Genomic DNA, 17,480 nt, shown 5'->3' on the forward strand with positions numbered 1-17,480 from the left:
TTTTCACTTAAAGCGGAGTTCGGATGAAGGAGAAAGGGCCAACTATTAATTTTCCTAAACAACTAAAAAATTGCAGAACATGACAGAATGATGACATGGCAGTACAATCAATATGATGGGAATCTTCTTCATTTTTGTTCAATAAGGTTGTGACAAGTGTCACTTCAGTATTCGCCAGTTTGGTTGTGTGAAGGTGAAATTGCCCAATGTCCTCCAAGGTGGAATTATGGTTCATGGTAAATATTATGTGGAAATTGTATTTTTTTTAATATATATATATATATATATATATATCTGAATATCTATACAAAAACCATAGTTTCAAACTATATGAAAGACCATGAAATATTTGAATATGGCAATGTCATAAATGGGGTGGAAAAATGTATCAAGGGATGGGTGGAGGGCAGGTTGAACCCGTGACCTCCCCCTCCCAAATCAATTACATAGCTACTAAACCAAGCACATGTCTTGTAAATGGTGGCCCATGATATTTCATTTAAAGCATATAGAGGTTCCAACGGTGGAGCAGAGGGAGCCAGCCCTGTGGGGCTAGCCCCCTCACCATACGAACTCAACATATAACCTATGGCCAATGCTAAACAGATAAGCTTGATTAGCACCACTAATCCGCCTTAGCCTTAATTAATTTGAATATTATGATGGTGACAGTTTTGGAGGCATGCCAATTTCGGTGGAATTGCCAACCTTGGTGGTGCTAACTGGAGTCTTCTCCAGTTTTAGCGGGGTTTCCTAGGGAAAAATTGAATGAAGAATATATTGAGCATTTTTTGACAAAAATTAGCTCAGAAAGAGGTGTTCTTGGCCAATTGGGACATGCTGAGCACATTGGTGCAGGTATCAGGAGCCATAGAGCTTTGTAAATAACATTGTTTTTGCCACATTGAGCTAATACAGTGGCCCACGCCATGGAAGCTGGACCAAGGAGATGTAGCCCATGAGGGGTGAACTCCTTCATCAAAACACTGTATTAATGTGTCTCTTTGATGGTTTACTGCATTGTACATGTTTGATGTTCAGTATTTGTTTCTGAAGCTATTTTCTCATGAATGTCTTTTAGAACTTAAGGAAATTTACCTGACTGTATACACAAACAGCTAATGAAACCTCAACACAAGGAGCAATAAGCATGCACATATTTATAAATATGTAATTTTTATTAGCACATCAAAACTAATCATACAAAAACATATCAAATTTAAAGAAAAGTTCTTGAAATTAAAAGCTATCCTCACCAAAGATTGTAACCATTGGACTCCTAGTACAACATCAACACCACCCATTGGAATGGAAAGCATTGGATTATTCAACACATATTCCCCCATGGTTAGCTTGATATTATGACACTCTCTAGAGCAATTTATAGTTCCTCCATTTGTAACCATCACTTGGCACTCTGGTGCTGGATATAGAAACCAGTTCAATTCCTCGACTATCTTACAATGAATAAAATTATGGGTGCTACCCGAATCAATCAACACTATTACATTTTTCTTCTTGATATATCCTTCTATATTGAGAGTTTGAGGAGTGTTGATTCCTACCAATTCATTACAAGATATATCCAGATTCATTTCTTCTTCCTTTGGGGTTGGTTCTTGGTTTATATCCTCTTATTTTGATGTTTATTATTCCTTTTCTTCCTCCTCTTCACAATCTATGTAAAATAATTTCTTCTCAACACACTGATGACCTTTGTGTATTTTCTATCACAATTGTAACAAAGCCCTTTTGCTCTTTTTTCTTCCAATTGTTATGGTGTCAACCTTGTAGGTTGTGGAAAGCTAGGAGCAACAACACTTCCATCTTTACGATTGTGAGTGGTAGGCTTCCTTGTTGCCATAATTTTTCTTTCAAATTCTCTTGCCAACCTGAATGCCTTCTCCAATGAATCAGGTTCCCAAAGGTGAACCTCATATTGGATGTTATCCTTTAAATTCCCTATGAAGACATCAATCCTATGCTCCTTTGGAATATCATTTACCCTTATGTTCAATTTTTGGAAGTCCTCAATGTGCTCTTCCATTGAATCTTTTTGTTTGAGATTTATCAATTGGCTAGAGAAGGTGTCACTCTTTGTATCCTCATATATGTTATAATTTCATCTGTAAAAATGGACCAAGTGACAAGTGGTTTATGAGAATAAATTCATCGATACCATACAAATTGATTGGGTTCTAAATACAAAGTTGCAATGTGTACCTTTTGTGTGTGTTTCACATTATGGAGATCAAAATATTGTTCCATCTGTAGTATCCATCTTACTGGATCCTTGCCATCAAACTTCCTCATATCGATCTTTGGAATATGGTGGGCCTTCAATCCAATGTTACATTCTGTGAAATCATGATTAACGTTTCTTTGTTATCATCATGAGTTTCATCTAATACCTTTTCTCCATTAGGAGACATTTCTTGTAGCAACTTTGTCAAACCTTCCATGCTTGCTTTTAAACCATTATTCAAACCATCCATCTTAGCTTCCATGTATGCTTTTAATCCATCATTCAAATCTTCCATGTCTTCTTTTAGTTCATCTTTGGTTTCTCTTTGTGAGAGCAAAATTTGTTGCACTTGGTCCCATAATTTTGATATATCATGTTGCAATTATTCCTCTTCATGTGTCATAGTAGAAATTTATGAGGGCTTAATTGGTGTAGAATTATTTTGTTTGGGAGGAATTTTAGAAACAAATACTAATATCTATGCTTCTATATTCCCTTGGAATTACTTCAAACTATTTTTTCAAACAAAAGTTATGCAATTAAAAAAAAAGCACACCTTTTTCTCGCTTTTAGGAGCTTGATCTTGAAACGGTTGCATCTCTTTAATTTTGGCTCTCCAAGGCCTACAATTTTGTATGGTTGTATCCCTCCAAGACTTCTTTCCAACTCAACAATTCAGATTAATATTGGATTCCTCAAGATAAAGTTATGCCCAATATCCCACGATGACCTGGTTATGGATTGGTTTAGTAAAAAAAACTTGTACAGAATGCCACATGTCAGCGTTTCACCTTTCAACCCTGACAATGTTACATGAAAAATTATAGTTGGTTTAATTTCATCACTTTTTATGAAATTCAAATCCGATGTTCGTAGAAAAAGTTATGAAAATTTTACCTAGGTCACTTGTTTGAGACTAAATTCTGGAGCATGTAAACAACTAGACTTCTTCACACCATATCTCAAAAAATCTAGCAAAAGAAGATATGAAATTTTCACTAAAAATTCACCAAGATTTTTGCTCCACATGGTCAAATTTCAGATTTTGAAGCCTTGTAGAAAAAACGTTATTGTGAAAATTTCAAGATAACCTGTTTGAAGTAGCAAAACCCTAGAATCCAAATCTCTTATTCCAAATTATATGCAACTAGATCATAAAATAGAAGAAAAGATAGATCAACGACTTGAAATTAGCCTATTTGAGTATGAAACCTCCTTTATATCACATAAATGAATAATTATTGGATGATTCAAATGAAAATACCTCCTTGGTATTTATAGGAGTCTAAGGGGTCACAATATAATTAGAACCTACATCACAATGATAATGTAAGGGCACAACATAAAAATAGTGGGACTCTATGGGGCACAAAATAACAATATGATGTCTACATGGGCACAAAAATAACATTAGGGGCTACACTAATAATAACAATAAGGAGGCTATACTAGTATTATAGGGACCTAACATCCAATTGGATACAATATCACATGGGAAGGATAATGGTGGATGGGGCCTTATGGACATCAAAATATTTGGATTGGTGTTATTGACTAAAAGTTTTTGGAGAGCCTTAAATGGTTGTGGCATTTGGAAGGATATCATAAAAGAAAAATATATGAAAATAGGTCTCTAATGGTCTAGTTCAGATTTGGAAATGGTTCTATGCAGTTTGGGGCACATATTTGGAACAATTTCTTAAATATTAAATGTTGGCTTTTTATTATCTTCAATGGAATTTTGGTAATGGTGGAAATATATTAACATGCATTGATCCCATACAAGGTATGCTTGATAAATATATTCTTCCAATGGAGATTATAAGTGCCTTTCATGCAAAAGGGATCTTTTTCTTATCACAAATTTGTGAAATATTTGAGATATTGAATGCATTCCCTAAATGGAAAACGACAAAGGAGTTGGGTCTCACTAATGCATATTTTGTATGTTGGAAGCAATATATATATGAACTTATGATGACTGGGTTTAGTTATGGTGGTCATGAATATGTTTTAGGCTGGAATGGATCTCTGCATGATGGCCGGCTGGTGGTTTCAAAGATTTATAAATGCATTTCTCTTTCACTTCATAAAATTGTTGATTGTTGTTGCTACATAGTGGTTTTGAGTTGGAATATTCCGATGGAGGTTATTCTTGTTGGATGGTCACCTGGAAGAATTGAATACTCACATGAGATGATTTGTGTAAGCGAGGTTTCAGTGGTCCAAGTCGTTGTTACTTTTGCAGGGATATGACCAAGCATGTTCTCCATATATTTCTCCAATGCCCATTCGCAATTACAATTTGGAATTAGACTCTATAGGTTTTTCAATTAAATACTAGATGGGTCTTCCAATCTTTGGAAGAGTGTCTTAAGTGGTGGATATGATTGAATGGCTCTCACAGGACCTTGCCTCTAATTATTATGTGGGGAATTTGGTGTGTGATAAATGCACTGATCATTGAAGGTCGCCCTTTATAGATTGAATGCATTTGTACTTGTATTTGTGTTCGTTTTGGTGAGTATGCTCAGAAGCCTCCCAAGGTTATGTTGCCATAGAATTTGATAATGGACCACAATGTCAATTTTATGGCTGGATATTTCGATGGTGCTACCCAACTTAGTCGATGTGTTTGCAGGATTGTTATTTGGGTGACTAAACTATAGAATTGCATTTTTTATTGGTTTTAGTGGTTGTCGAACAAACACCATAGCATAAGTTATTGGACGGTGGGGCTTGCTATACAATGCTAGGATAGTTCAAATAGATAAAATTTCTATTACGGGTGACGTGAGAGTTATTATTGGCTAGTCCAACGGTTGGGAAAACCTTTCCTCCCCCGACCTAGTAAATTGGATATATCACATACAGAAATTAAAGAAATATTTTAATTGCATCTCTTTTGATCATGTTTTCAAAGAATTCAACACAGTGGAAGATGTGCTAATAAAAATAGGACTATCCACTTCTTTGGGTTTTTCTCACTATTATTCTCTGCGCAACGGTGAGATGCAGGATGAAAGTTATTTCCTATTGTGTTGATGATGATTCTATTTTTTGATGTGATGTACTTTCTTCAGAATATTAATCTATTTTCATATAAGAGATTAACAATTTTTGAAATCTTTCTATAAGTGATGGTAAGAGGTTTTTGTACACAATTTTGTGTATTAGAAAAATCCAGTACACATTAGACCTATATAGTGATGAACTATGACAACTATATACAGAGGTGTTGGACCTTTTGTGATGGCTTATGTTGATTATAGTATGGTTGATTTTTGATGCATCTATGATAATATGCATTAGTTTTTTTATATTAATATGACAATCTAAAAATTTTTCTTCCTTGAAGAAGAAAAAAAAAATTAAAAAATACATCTTTATTGTTAATAATTTATTAAAAATTATTATTATTAATTTAAATTCATTTTAACTATATAATAATATATAAATTAATTATTTTTTAAAATTATATATCAATAAAAGAAATGCATAAATCTGATGTGATATTGTTGTAGTTGTAAAGTTGGTAGTTGTAAAGTTGGTCTAGAACTTCTTTTATAGTTCACATAGTCAAATGACCTGGCTATCGTACTGGGGTTAGAGTTGGATTTGATGCATCACTCATATTCACTTGTTAGAAATAAGAATTATTAGTAGCACTCACTGTACATTTTTTATTTTTTGGGTATCCCGATTGGTTGGATCCTCTTGCCAATCCATTGACCCTCTACTATGAGGAAGTTTTGTGTACATTATTACATTTAAAAGTGTCCTAGGTATTGATATCTTAAATAAAATTTAAGAATATGAACACAAATTTCTATATTTTAAGATGCTTCTTATTTAATAAAATTTGACACATGGAGTATAACTTCACCTTATCTTTGCCCAAAAATTATTATCTTAAGCTAGTAGTGAAATAGTTTCTATAAAAATTTTGCAAAGTTATGATTAAAGGAAATACATAATTGTTGATCCATGTCTTTGATGAAATATATACTCTAAAAACATCAAAATATGTCACAAAGCCCACTTTACACCTAAGGATGATATTGTACCTTGAATTTGGAGCATCATCAATCCAAAAGATTGATGTCATTGCACAATAATTTAGTTTCACCTTGTAATGTCTAAATAAATCCTTGGTAAGACCTAAGAGTTAACTAAATCAATTGTATCATTTTATTAAGGCATGAGTCCTAATGGGAAGCCAAAGGTCATATTTTCAAATCCAATCAATTCTCTTGGGGTTTTCCATTGTTATTATTCCTGGTGGTTGAGCCTTCCTCCACCCAAGTCTTTTGAGGAAGATGAGGAGATCCATGAGGTTTCCGCAGGGGAAAACATCCTTGATGATTATATGCAATTCCTTAACTTACGTTGACTTTTATTCCTCTACATTCTTTTCTTGTACCTCCAAAGATACCTTAGAGAGAGTCTGACATTCATTTTTTCATTACTTGGGCTTAATTGTAGATGTTCTTAGAACCCTTTTATCTAATTTGTATTATCGTAGTCCTCACATGCTATGTCAAAGTAAAGTCCCTTTTTTCTCCCATCTCTCTAATTCATGCTATTCTAGGAGGTAGTCTCTTAGGATATCCCAATTCCCTTCAAGGCTCCAACATAGTTTGGCCAAGAAATATCTTAGTTGGGGAGTCTAGGAATCTCATCTATATAGGAGTTATCACAACATCCCTCCCATAAACCCATGAGAAATTTCTCAACAAAATATCACTAAGTTGTTTTGCATACCTAATATGGTTGGTAATGTTTCATAGCATCAAGCTCTCCTTTCTTATCTTCTATGTAGTTGTAAAAAATATGTCTTTCTCCTACTCAAATTCCCATTCCTTTCATGCATGCTTTGGCTCTCACATTTCCTAGGAAGAGGTTTCTCTTGGCTCATGTTGTCATAAATAGGTGAGATAAATTTCCCACCAAACCTCTTACATGCATTCAATAATTGGGTTTTGAAATAATCCAAAATATGATATTAGAAGGACCATCACAAAATGATTTAGAAAGGTTGCTTGAGATTATTAGGCATAGAAAAAACCCCTCAAGACTCCTCCTCTGGCTTCCTCTCTTATGGAATCAAATCCCCCCAATGTTATCGTCCCTCTTGTATCCTAACCCACAATTTATTATTATTTAATCAATGTGTGTATAAATTATAATGCTAGGCTCTCCAACCTCAAACACAGTGGTTCGCCTACCTACTTTCCATATGTACAATTACATTATAATTCATAAGTATTAAAATTGGAATGTTATATGCCACCTCAAGATGGGGAAAATTGATCGAAAACATCTTCACAAACAAAAGTAGATATTTTTCATAGGTTTTAGTAGATGTTTAATATAATTAAAAATTAAGGGAAGTTGAAGGTATTAACAAAGGTTTTTCCTCTGTTACACTTACTACAATAATGTGCTTCAATGAAACACCATATAATATAAAATAACACATTATATATTACAATGCACAAGTGCTTCACATATGGTTAAGAATTAGTGTGTATAAATCTATGTGCACTAGTAAATATTGGTGATGGTAATAACAATGGAAAAATTAATAATATCATTGAAAGGAATGGTGTTGATGTTGTACTTAGGAGCATTGGTGTATGCAATGCCCCCATCAACCTTCCTAGACCTTTTTTGGGAACTGGAAGGTGTTACTTTATTTTAACCCAACCTCCATAGTCCTGTCATGGAAATGGGGTCACAAAAATTCCTCAAATTTAAAATACCCCAAAAATACAAACAAATACCACCATTGTGTCAAACTCAACAAAATATTTTTTACAATATAAGATTTGTCACAACCTGAGCTATGGATCAAAATTTATGGCCATTTGAACTTAGCCTTCATTCATGTTTGCCTCATCATCATGACTACCATGTGGTGATCACTGTGTGGATCATGTGTCTTATGCTTTCAACATAGGGTCCCCATGTGGTATACCATGTCCTTGTAGCCTTGCCACATCATCATGCCCATTTTTATGTTATATGTGATCTCACTCTCAGTGTGCTTTCTCGGTTCACCATGTTGTGCACATCATAAAAGGGCTCGGGATGAGACAAACTTAAATCCCCGTCAATTGATGGGAGGAAATTCCATCTTGCCCCCCCCATCAACCTTGCTCTCCTTTGACACATACCCAGTTGCGACATGGATTTCCTAAGGACTGAGACCCACAGGTCCTGACACATAAAAATATTTTTGTCAATTTTTGATTTCTCCTCCCATCCCTTAGCCCCATCTACCTCACCGTTCCCTAAGACACACATAATACCAATCCTCTTGAGGTTTCAAAGTTTGTGGTCTATTGAAAACCTTATTTCTGTTCAATTTCATTCTAATTCTCTATCTCAGCCTCCTTCTTCATCGCCTTCACAGTCGTGCACATTACCAACCCTGTTGAGGTCCCGATATGATGTCATCTTGAGATGATCCCATTATGACATCATCTCATATACGTGGCATTCTCCAATACTGCCATGTGTCACTCATTTTTTGCCCCTTCGGCCCACCAACATGCCCTTTTATACCCTCCATATGACATGCCATTTGAGAAACATGTCACCCTGAACCCACGTCACCATGACACCATGGCCCCTACCCTAGGTCCCGCCATGGTCTCAACTCATTGTTCAATGCAAAAAGTTCCCATTATAGGATGAGAAAACATTTGGTCTCGACTCTCATTATCTCAACCCTTTTCTTCTACGCACACATTGTAATCCCTTCGAGGAATGAGGTCTTGAGGCACCAATATGGCATCATGTTGGCAGTCTCACCCCACCTCTCGAGCTAACAAGCACATCCTACACACCTCCTTGTAGTACGAAGGATACAATAAACATTTCTACAGTACATGATAGGGATTAGAATTCATCAACTGACATCTGCTCCCGCCTTCACTTACTAGCTATATAGTGTGGCTAGGACTTGGGCTTTCTGAGAAAAATTTGGGAAATTCCCACATATATGTATATGATTAGGGACTCTCCCATGTCTATACCCCAACATCAATCCCTCCTAACCTTACCCCTTATATATATTAATATACGTCTGAGTAAACATGGTCAGAACTCTTGACATTACCACACTACCATCTCTCCTAAGCTTTCCCTTTTGTGTGATATGTGTGTGTTTGTGTGTCTAGGCATACATGCACATATAAATAAGCCACCCTTTGTTAGCTTTAACATATTTGAATTAAAAATATTGACCTTATCCCATTCACTCATACTCTCAATTATGTAGCCTCCCTAAACAAAGCCTCTTCTCACTATTGTGGTCTCCCTCAACCTTCTAAATCAAGGCTTAAATATGTATTTATTTATAAATACAGACATAGTTTTGTACATCGGTTAAGGAGATGATTTTTATTACAATTAGACACTTTACAATGTGATTCCTAAAATAAGTCTAATCAAGAATACTAAATTTCAAGAATACATGCCATATGTAAGACAAATGTAAGACAAAGGCATAATAAATGAACATTTTATCATATACAAGAATGAATGTTCTTAATAATCATACTTGCATTTTAATCCATAAAAAATAATAATTGGATTACATTCACATTTTATTCACACATATAATAGAATAAGTGGAAACTTATCTTGTAGTATGAAATATTGGTGACTAAGATTGGGCCTCTGGCTCTCCACCCAACCTTAACTTGATTGCATTGCAAGCCTTCTTGCAGTTAATCGCCCTTTTACAAGTTCAAGCTCGAGGAGATGTACTCAAGTGAAAATTTTCTAAACAAATAGATGATACACGGAATCCAGAGATCACACTATCTCCACCCTTTTATCTAGGCAACAATTCTTCCCTCATGCCTCCACCTAGAATCAAGAATCCAAAGTGCACTTTCTCAACTGCAAAGTCATAGTCAAATGGTAAAACACAGAGGGAACCTTTGCAAATCAGGAGTCTAAAGGATTCAGAGCCTCCACTCAAAATTGGGAGCCTAGACGACTCTAATCCTTCACCTAAATAATGATCTACATGCTCACTAAGAACACTCATAGCATATTCCTGATTCGTGGATTTTTGTTTTCCCTACTTCCTCTATTGTGCATGTGCGGAGTAGTTACTCTTTCCAAACTATATGCCAATGTGTTTTACCTTTTCTCTATGCCCCCCCTCCCGCGCTATGCCTCCTTGGCCTTCTCTTGCATGACCTCTTTCTACAATTGTCTACCCATTAGTGCTCTATGTCCTCCCCTATCAATCATCGTTGGTTGTTACTGATTGACTTGCGAACACAGTCTATGAGACATGACAAAGGAGTTGAATCTTCCTCAAATTAACTTCCATTTGCATTAAATTATTATTAGCTATTCCTTGGCTGCCACTAATTATAAATTTTTCCAATTCCCCAAGAAACCTCCTCCTCCACAACTCTGAAACTATGTCCTAATTCTTAGCTAGTCCATTTCATTTCACAATTTCATTACAAGGTTATCAGTCATAAATATTTACAAGAGGGATTTTTATCAAAAAGGGTTTCACAAACCCTACCCCCTTGGAGGAACACTGTCCTCAGAGTTATTTTTCCAAACATGATTATAAAACTTTCTTAGACCAAGCTCACAAGTCTATTGGGAGCTTTATTCACACATCTCTTTACAATAATTATAAAATCATATACATTTTCTTAACCCACAAATGAAAATGGATATGTTTCCCACATGTTATCAACCATCTCCCATGTGGCTTCCTCAGGCCCAAAGTGCCTCCATTGCACCTTGAATTGCTCGATTACTTGATTATAGAGTGTGAACTACCTCTGATCTAGAGTTCATATAGGTTCTAGTTGGAACTCTCCTTCTGGTTCCACCTATAACACTGACCAGTAAATCACATTATTAACATCATGTACATACTTCTTGAGTAAAGAAACATGGAAAACATTATGTAGCTTTTTGTGGGTGACAAGGCTAGCCTATATGCCATCAACCCTATTCTTTCAAGCACTTGAAATGGCCTAAAAAACCATGGTTCCATCTTGGCACAAGACCAATTTTCAAATAAAATATCTTGGGTATAATTGGTAGGCAACATGCTCCCCTAATTTAAACTCCTTATGCACTCTATGCTGGTTTGCATAGCTCTTTTTCCTCTCTTGAGCCACTTTCAAATTTTTTCTAATGTTAATCATTTCATGTTCGATTTCCCTTAGCATATTAGGCACTATAAGGACCTTATTCACTGGGTCACTCCAGTTAATAGGAGTATTGTACCTTCTTCCATGAAGAGTCTTGAATGGACTCATCTTCAAGGATTCTTGGTAATCATTATTCTAAGAAAACTCTACTATTGGAATAAAATCTTTTGACTTCCTCAACGAGTTAATAACATACATTCTAAGGATGTCCTCCAAAACTCTATTTTCCTCTCTATTTATCTATCTGTTTGTGGATGATATGTTATGCTAGATGTCAATTTCGTCCCTAGGCAAAAAAATAATTTCTTCCAAAAAAATTAAGTAATTTTAACATCTCGGTCTACGATCGTTTTCTTTGGTACTCTACACAACCTCATGATTTCTATTATGAATAGTTGAGAAACACCGCTCTTTGTATATGTGGATCTTGTAGCCATAAAGTGGGTTACCTTGCTCAATTTGTTAAACACAACCATTATAAGATTGTTTTACCTAGTTGTTCTTGACAAACCTATGATAAAATCCATGGAAATTACCTCCCATTTCCATTCTAGAATGGGATTGGCTATAACATTCCTGCTAGATGCTTGCATTTATCCTTCATTGCTGACATTCTATGTAACCCCAGGTTGATTTTCCATGTAAATAAAATAAGACTAAGGTCATGGGACATGTATTCCAAGTTGAATGGAGGGAAAACACTATGGTGGGAATCATTTGTGGTTAATAAATGGCTATGGAAATTGGAAAAGGCACTGGCAAAGAAAAGAGGCAAGAACTAGCAATTTAATATGGGAAATAAAGGAAAATATGAGAAAAGGAAAATGAAGAGACACAAATATGCATGCAAGGGAAATTAGAGGAAAATGAAATAAAAAGGAAAAAGAAAAGGAATAGAGTATATATCAATAATAAAAAGGCATAAGAGAAACATTTCACAAATTTTGTCAGTTTTATCTTCATCACTTTCAAAAATATAGCTCTAAGGGAAGAGAGAGGAAGCACTTGGGCAAAAGCAAGAAATGTACAAGCAAAGGAAAGCAAGGAAGCACAAGGAAAAGGTTGGAAAATAAACTACAACAAGAGGACATTGTGTTGAAATTTCTAAGTCTATCTGTTAGAAATTTAATTTGTATTCTTCTGGTTTATTTCTTCTACTTGCTAATTATGAACAAGTTATTTAAAACATATAAATAATAAAATAAACACAATACAATCTCAACCATCTACAGATCAACAGGTGAAAGAAATAACAAACACACAAGTGACACCGTTATTTTTGGAAAACTCATCCCTGGAAAAACCCAATGTGGGAAAACCAGTGCAACAATTTTCAGGGTTTATTATTATGTAGTATATCCTTGAGTACATCTGGGTGCCAAAATGGCTCACCCAACATAGAAAAACCACTGGCAGTAATACCTCTCTAATCGAAAGCATGTATTTAGAAAACCTGCCCCACGAAACCCTCTCCAGCAACACTGAAGCACTTCGTCATCCCTCCTAGCCTCTGCATCAGCCTTAGAACCCTCTGTGTCAGCCTTCTAAGGCACTGTGTAGCCTCTAGGACCCTCTGTGTCACTTCTGCTGCCCTCTGCGTGGATGACACAGGCCCTCTCGCCTTTGCACTGTCTCTGTTGGGTTCTGTGTGGCCTGCTCTAGCTTCTGTGTATGCCTCTCTACCTCTGCACTAGTCTCTCGGCACTATCTCTGCCTCTTTGTCCAGTACTCACTACCCCTCACTGCTAATCACTGATTCGAATTTACTTAGCAAACCCCGCTCTAGTAAACCGAATGACTGATCACTCTTGTGTATCTTCCAACTGACCCTCAAGCCTCCTCTTATACTTTTCCTGTTGGTCCTTCAATGGCCAAGATTAAATCTCTAATCAATGGTTAAGATTAGATTTGGCTTGATCCATGAATTTTGGAACCTTCTAACCTAGTTTTATATTAATACCCATTAATATTTTATTTTTCCTAGGTTTAGACTTAGGAACTCCATTAAAAATATTAATTATTTTAATATCTCCCAAACCATGTACAATCTGCCCAAACCATTTTTGGGTCTTTGATATTTCATGTGCTTTAGCCTCTCCACCAATTTTCATGGCTAGAGCACATCCAATGCTACCCCAAATCATCACATTGCAAGTAAGTGGTTGCATGTGTTATTTCATTGTTGAGATTTGGATGCATGGTACATGCATTTGGTCATTTGGTTGTTTTATTTTCATTGGCATGGGATTTTCCTAGATTGACAGTGGTTTTTAGCCTTGCCTTGCCATTTTTTGGATAGCCATGGTGTTGTGGGTTCCTTGTTTGGTTTAAGCTTTGGATGTTCGGTACGTTTTGGATCCCGGTGAGGTGGTCTTGGGAAATTCCCAAGGGTCAAGGGTGGAGATGGACTTTCTCCTAGAACTCTTGATGGATGGGTGGAGATAGGAAAATTCCTTTGGGTATGGTGAATAAATTTAGAGGCATCCAAGCTTATTTGGTGTTAGTGATTTCTGGACCGGTTTAGGTGAAATCACTATGATTGAGGGTTGAGGTGGTTTGGCCTCTGAAATCCCTGGTTAGTTCTATTTTGATTTATCCCATGATATCCCACATTCATGCTTGGAATATGGAATGTGGATGATTGGTTGAAAGAGAGATTTGGTTCAACCCAATCTATGGTCGGGTGGTACATGTAAGTCCCTGACTTGTTTGGCATTTGTATATGTTCACATGAGTTATTTCCTTATTGTGACCAATGAGCACATGTATTGGTTATTGTGTTGATTTTATGATTGATTTGTCATGGATTCATTTTGGTTATATGTTGGTTATAGGCATGGTTAAATGATGTGCTCTTGTTATGGATCTTGTTCATGATTTGATAAGTTATTGAATGGTTATGTGAATGCATGGGCTAAATATTGTTGTTGCAACTAGTTTGAGAGGGAATTGAGAGTTCATGATGATTCCTTGATGAAGTTAAGAATTCATTGAATATATATGCATTCATGACCCATAGTTACTATGTTTACCATGTGTTTGTCGAACTGATATCGTGTGTTTGGAAATTTTTGAGCAAGATCTAGCCTTAGTATTTATCATATAGACTTGTCATTACCTTAAACTTGATTTCAGAAATTTTTGGGTTGCTCTGGGCAATGGTTTGTAGGCTAGCCCTAAAAATGTGGCACTAATTTTGTAGCTGCATGCATGGAACTGGGAAATTTGGACTGCAACCGCACTAAGTGAGGCCTTTATGTGCAAATGGATCCTTCCAGTCACACTACAATGGATTATGCATAAGGTTGGGTTGTGAAATCAATTAAAAACAAGTTCTAGCTTAGGGTATGAGCACCATGGCTTGTGGTATGACATCTAGGTGATTTGATGTCCCTGAGAGGTTTAAGTAATTTTTCGGTTAGTAGACCCCACTTCCATAAATGGAACTTGGATGTTGGGTCATGTCATAGTAACTCTTAGCTCATGTTTACCTGGAGAGATTGTAAAAGCAAGTAAATGTGGGATGGGATGGTTATAGGGTGGTATTAGAATGAGTTTGCAACACTGGACCTCGGGGTAAATGAAAATTATTATGCATGCATGTCAGTTGTTATATATTTATCATTCATGCATGTTAATTGTTTATTGTAATGGTTATGATATCCATGTATAATATGGTATTATTGTGATGTTGTATCATGCCACTTTGGATTGGCCTGTGCAAATGCAATAGCCTCCCTTGATATACCTTGAGGTATGATTTTGATTATGTTTTACATAGCTAAGAATGGCATATTACAAGACATAGAAGGCCAAGAGGTGAAGATAAAATATTTTAGTATAGTTCATATGACTCTCCCTATAGGCCTAAAGAGACATTAGAAGGATGGGAGAGATCAGTTGAGTAGTAGGGAGAGGCACATTCTCCTCATTTGGTAGAGACATTGAGAAGTTTCAAGGAAGAAATCATGAGTTGCAAGGAAGACAATGAGCAGTTGATTGAGGCACAGGAAAGGATTGCTATAGATTAGGAAAAGGAAGCCAAGGTTAATGCAGTGATTCTTTAGAGCCTTTTAGATTTGCAGAAGAAGAGACAACTGGGAATAAGTCATGGACAGGAATAGAAGACAAATGGTGTGGATGGAAGCAGGTGTCGCAAGGAGTACAAGCTTAACAAGGATGATACAGTGAGAGGTGGAAGACCCTTGGATACACCTGATGGGAGGGATAACACTCATGGATTTTATTCTAGCTCCAGTTTCGAGGGACATCATTGTCATCACCGCCAACATGCTTATAGGAGGAGTGAGAGGGGCACTTGCTGGAGGAGTTCAAGAAAGGAAAGCCTCCTACTTTTGATGGGGAAGTGAAGAAAGAATAAGACCTAGAATCATGGCTTCTTGGGATGAAAAAATTCTTCAGATTGCATGATTACTCAAAGATCATGAAAGTCAAGATAACTACCTTCAGTCTCAAGGGAAAAGAAGATATCTGGTGGGAGGATGTTAAGCATGTTAGAGGCTTTAGGGAAGAGGAGCTAACTTGGAATGAGTTTGAAAGACTCTTGAGTAATAAGTTCTTTTCTGAGAGTATTATGATGGAAAGGCAAAAGAATTCTATGAGCTCAATATGGGTTCCATGACAGATGAAGTGTACAAGACCAAATTTCTAAAGTTGTTGAGGTATGTTCCCTATCTCATGGATGAGAAAAAAAAGTTCCAAAGGTTCATCAGTGGATTTACATTACCATTCAAAAATAGGGTTGAGTATGATGAGCCTCGGTTCTTGGAGGAAGTCATTGGAAAGTCGAAGCATTTTTATGAGCAGTCAAAGCACAAGCCTAAGTTCAAGCGGGACTAGAAAGGTAATGAGAAGATGAAATGAAAATGGCCTAAGAAGCGAGGAATATATCAGGATGCAGGTGACAAGGAAAATGTGGGACCTCATAAGAAGTTAAATGCAGTTGAGAGAGGACATGGGTCTCAACCTGAGGAGTAGTAAAAAAAAAGGAAATGGCAGGAAACCTTTGAGGTGTTGGACTTGTGGTGGAGATCATCACAAGATGGATTTTTCATCACATCAGTGTGGCAGGCCTTTGATTTAAAGTGCTTAGGAGGCGCAAACAATTGGGGATGTGTTCTAGATCATTCCTTAGATCTATGCATTAGTGGATAATAGGCAGGTAGATCATTAGGCATCTATTATTGAGATGGAAGGTAAGCTTTGAGATCAAGTTTTTTCTATTTTGATTGATCCTCAGTTGAATTATAGATATATTAGTCTTGACTTGGCGGATCAATGCAGGTTGAATAAAGAAGTGCATGCAAAATCTTGGTTGGTGCAACTGGCTGTAGGGACCAAGATAAGAGTTCTGAGATCTTGTGCATTTGAGCTTAATGGTATGCCTACATCAACACATATAAATGTGATTCCTTTGGGTTCATATAACATGCTTTTGGGCATTGATTAGCTATTCATTCACAGGAATAAGGTAGAATGCTATGACAAGGTCATTGAGTCTATGGATGATGATGGAGAAGAGAATATTACAAGGAAAGAATAAGCCTACATAAGTGAGAATGGTTACATCTATGCAAGATAAGTGCTACCATAGGAAATGATGTTTATTGTTTGCAGTACATGTTTCTAGTTACAAAGGGAAGGAAGATGAGGATGATGAAGTCCTAAGGAAGTATCTTGTCTTGTAGTAGTTTCAGGATGTGTTTCCTGCAGAGATTCCAAAGCTCCGCCTCATAGGGAGGTGGACTTTTCTGTTGAGTTGGTACCAAGAGCAACACCAACATCTAAGGCATCGTACAGGATGAGCACTTCGGAATTGGTGGAAATGAAGTTGCAACTTAAAGAGATGCTTACTAAGGGATACATAAGCCCAAGTGTGTCACCTTGGGGTGCCCCAATGTTGCTTGTAAGGAGGAAGGATGGTACTCTTAGATTGTGCATTGATTACAGAAAATTGAACAAGGTGACTATCAAGAACAGATATCCATTACCTCATATTGATGATTTGT

Source organism: Pinus tabuliformis, chromosome J, assembly GCF_031772625.1.
Source record: "Pinus tabuliformis cultivar Carrire ecotype Pingquan chromosome J, CPIR1, whole genome shotgun sequence".
Taxonomy (NCBI): Eukaryota; Viridiplantae; Streptophyta; class Pinopsida; order Pinales; family Pinaceae; genus Pinus; species Pinus tabuliformis.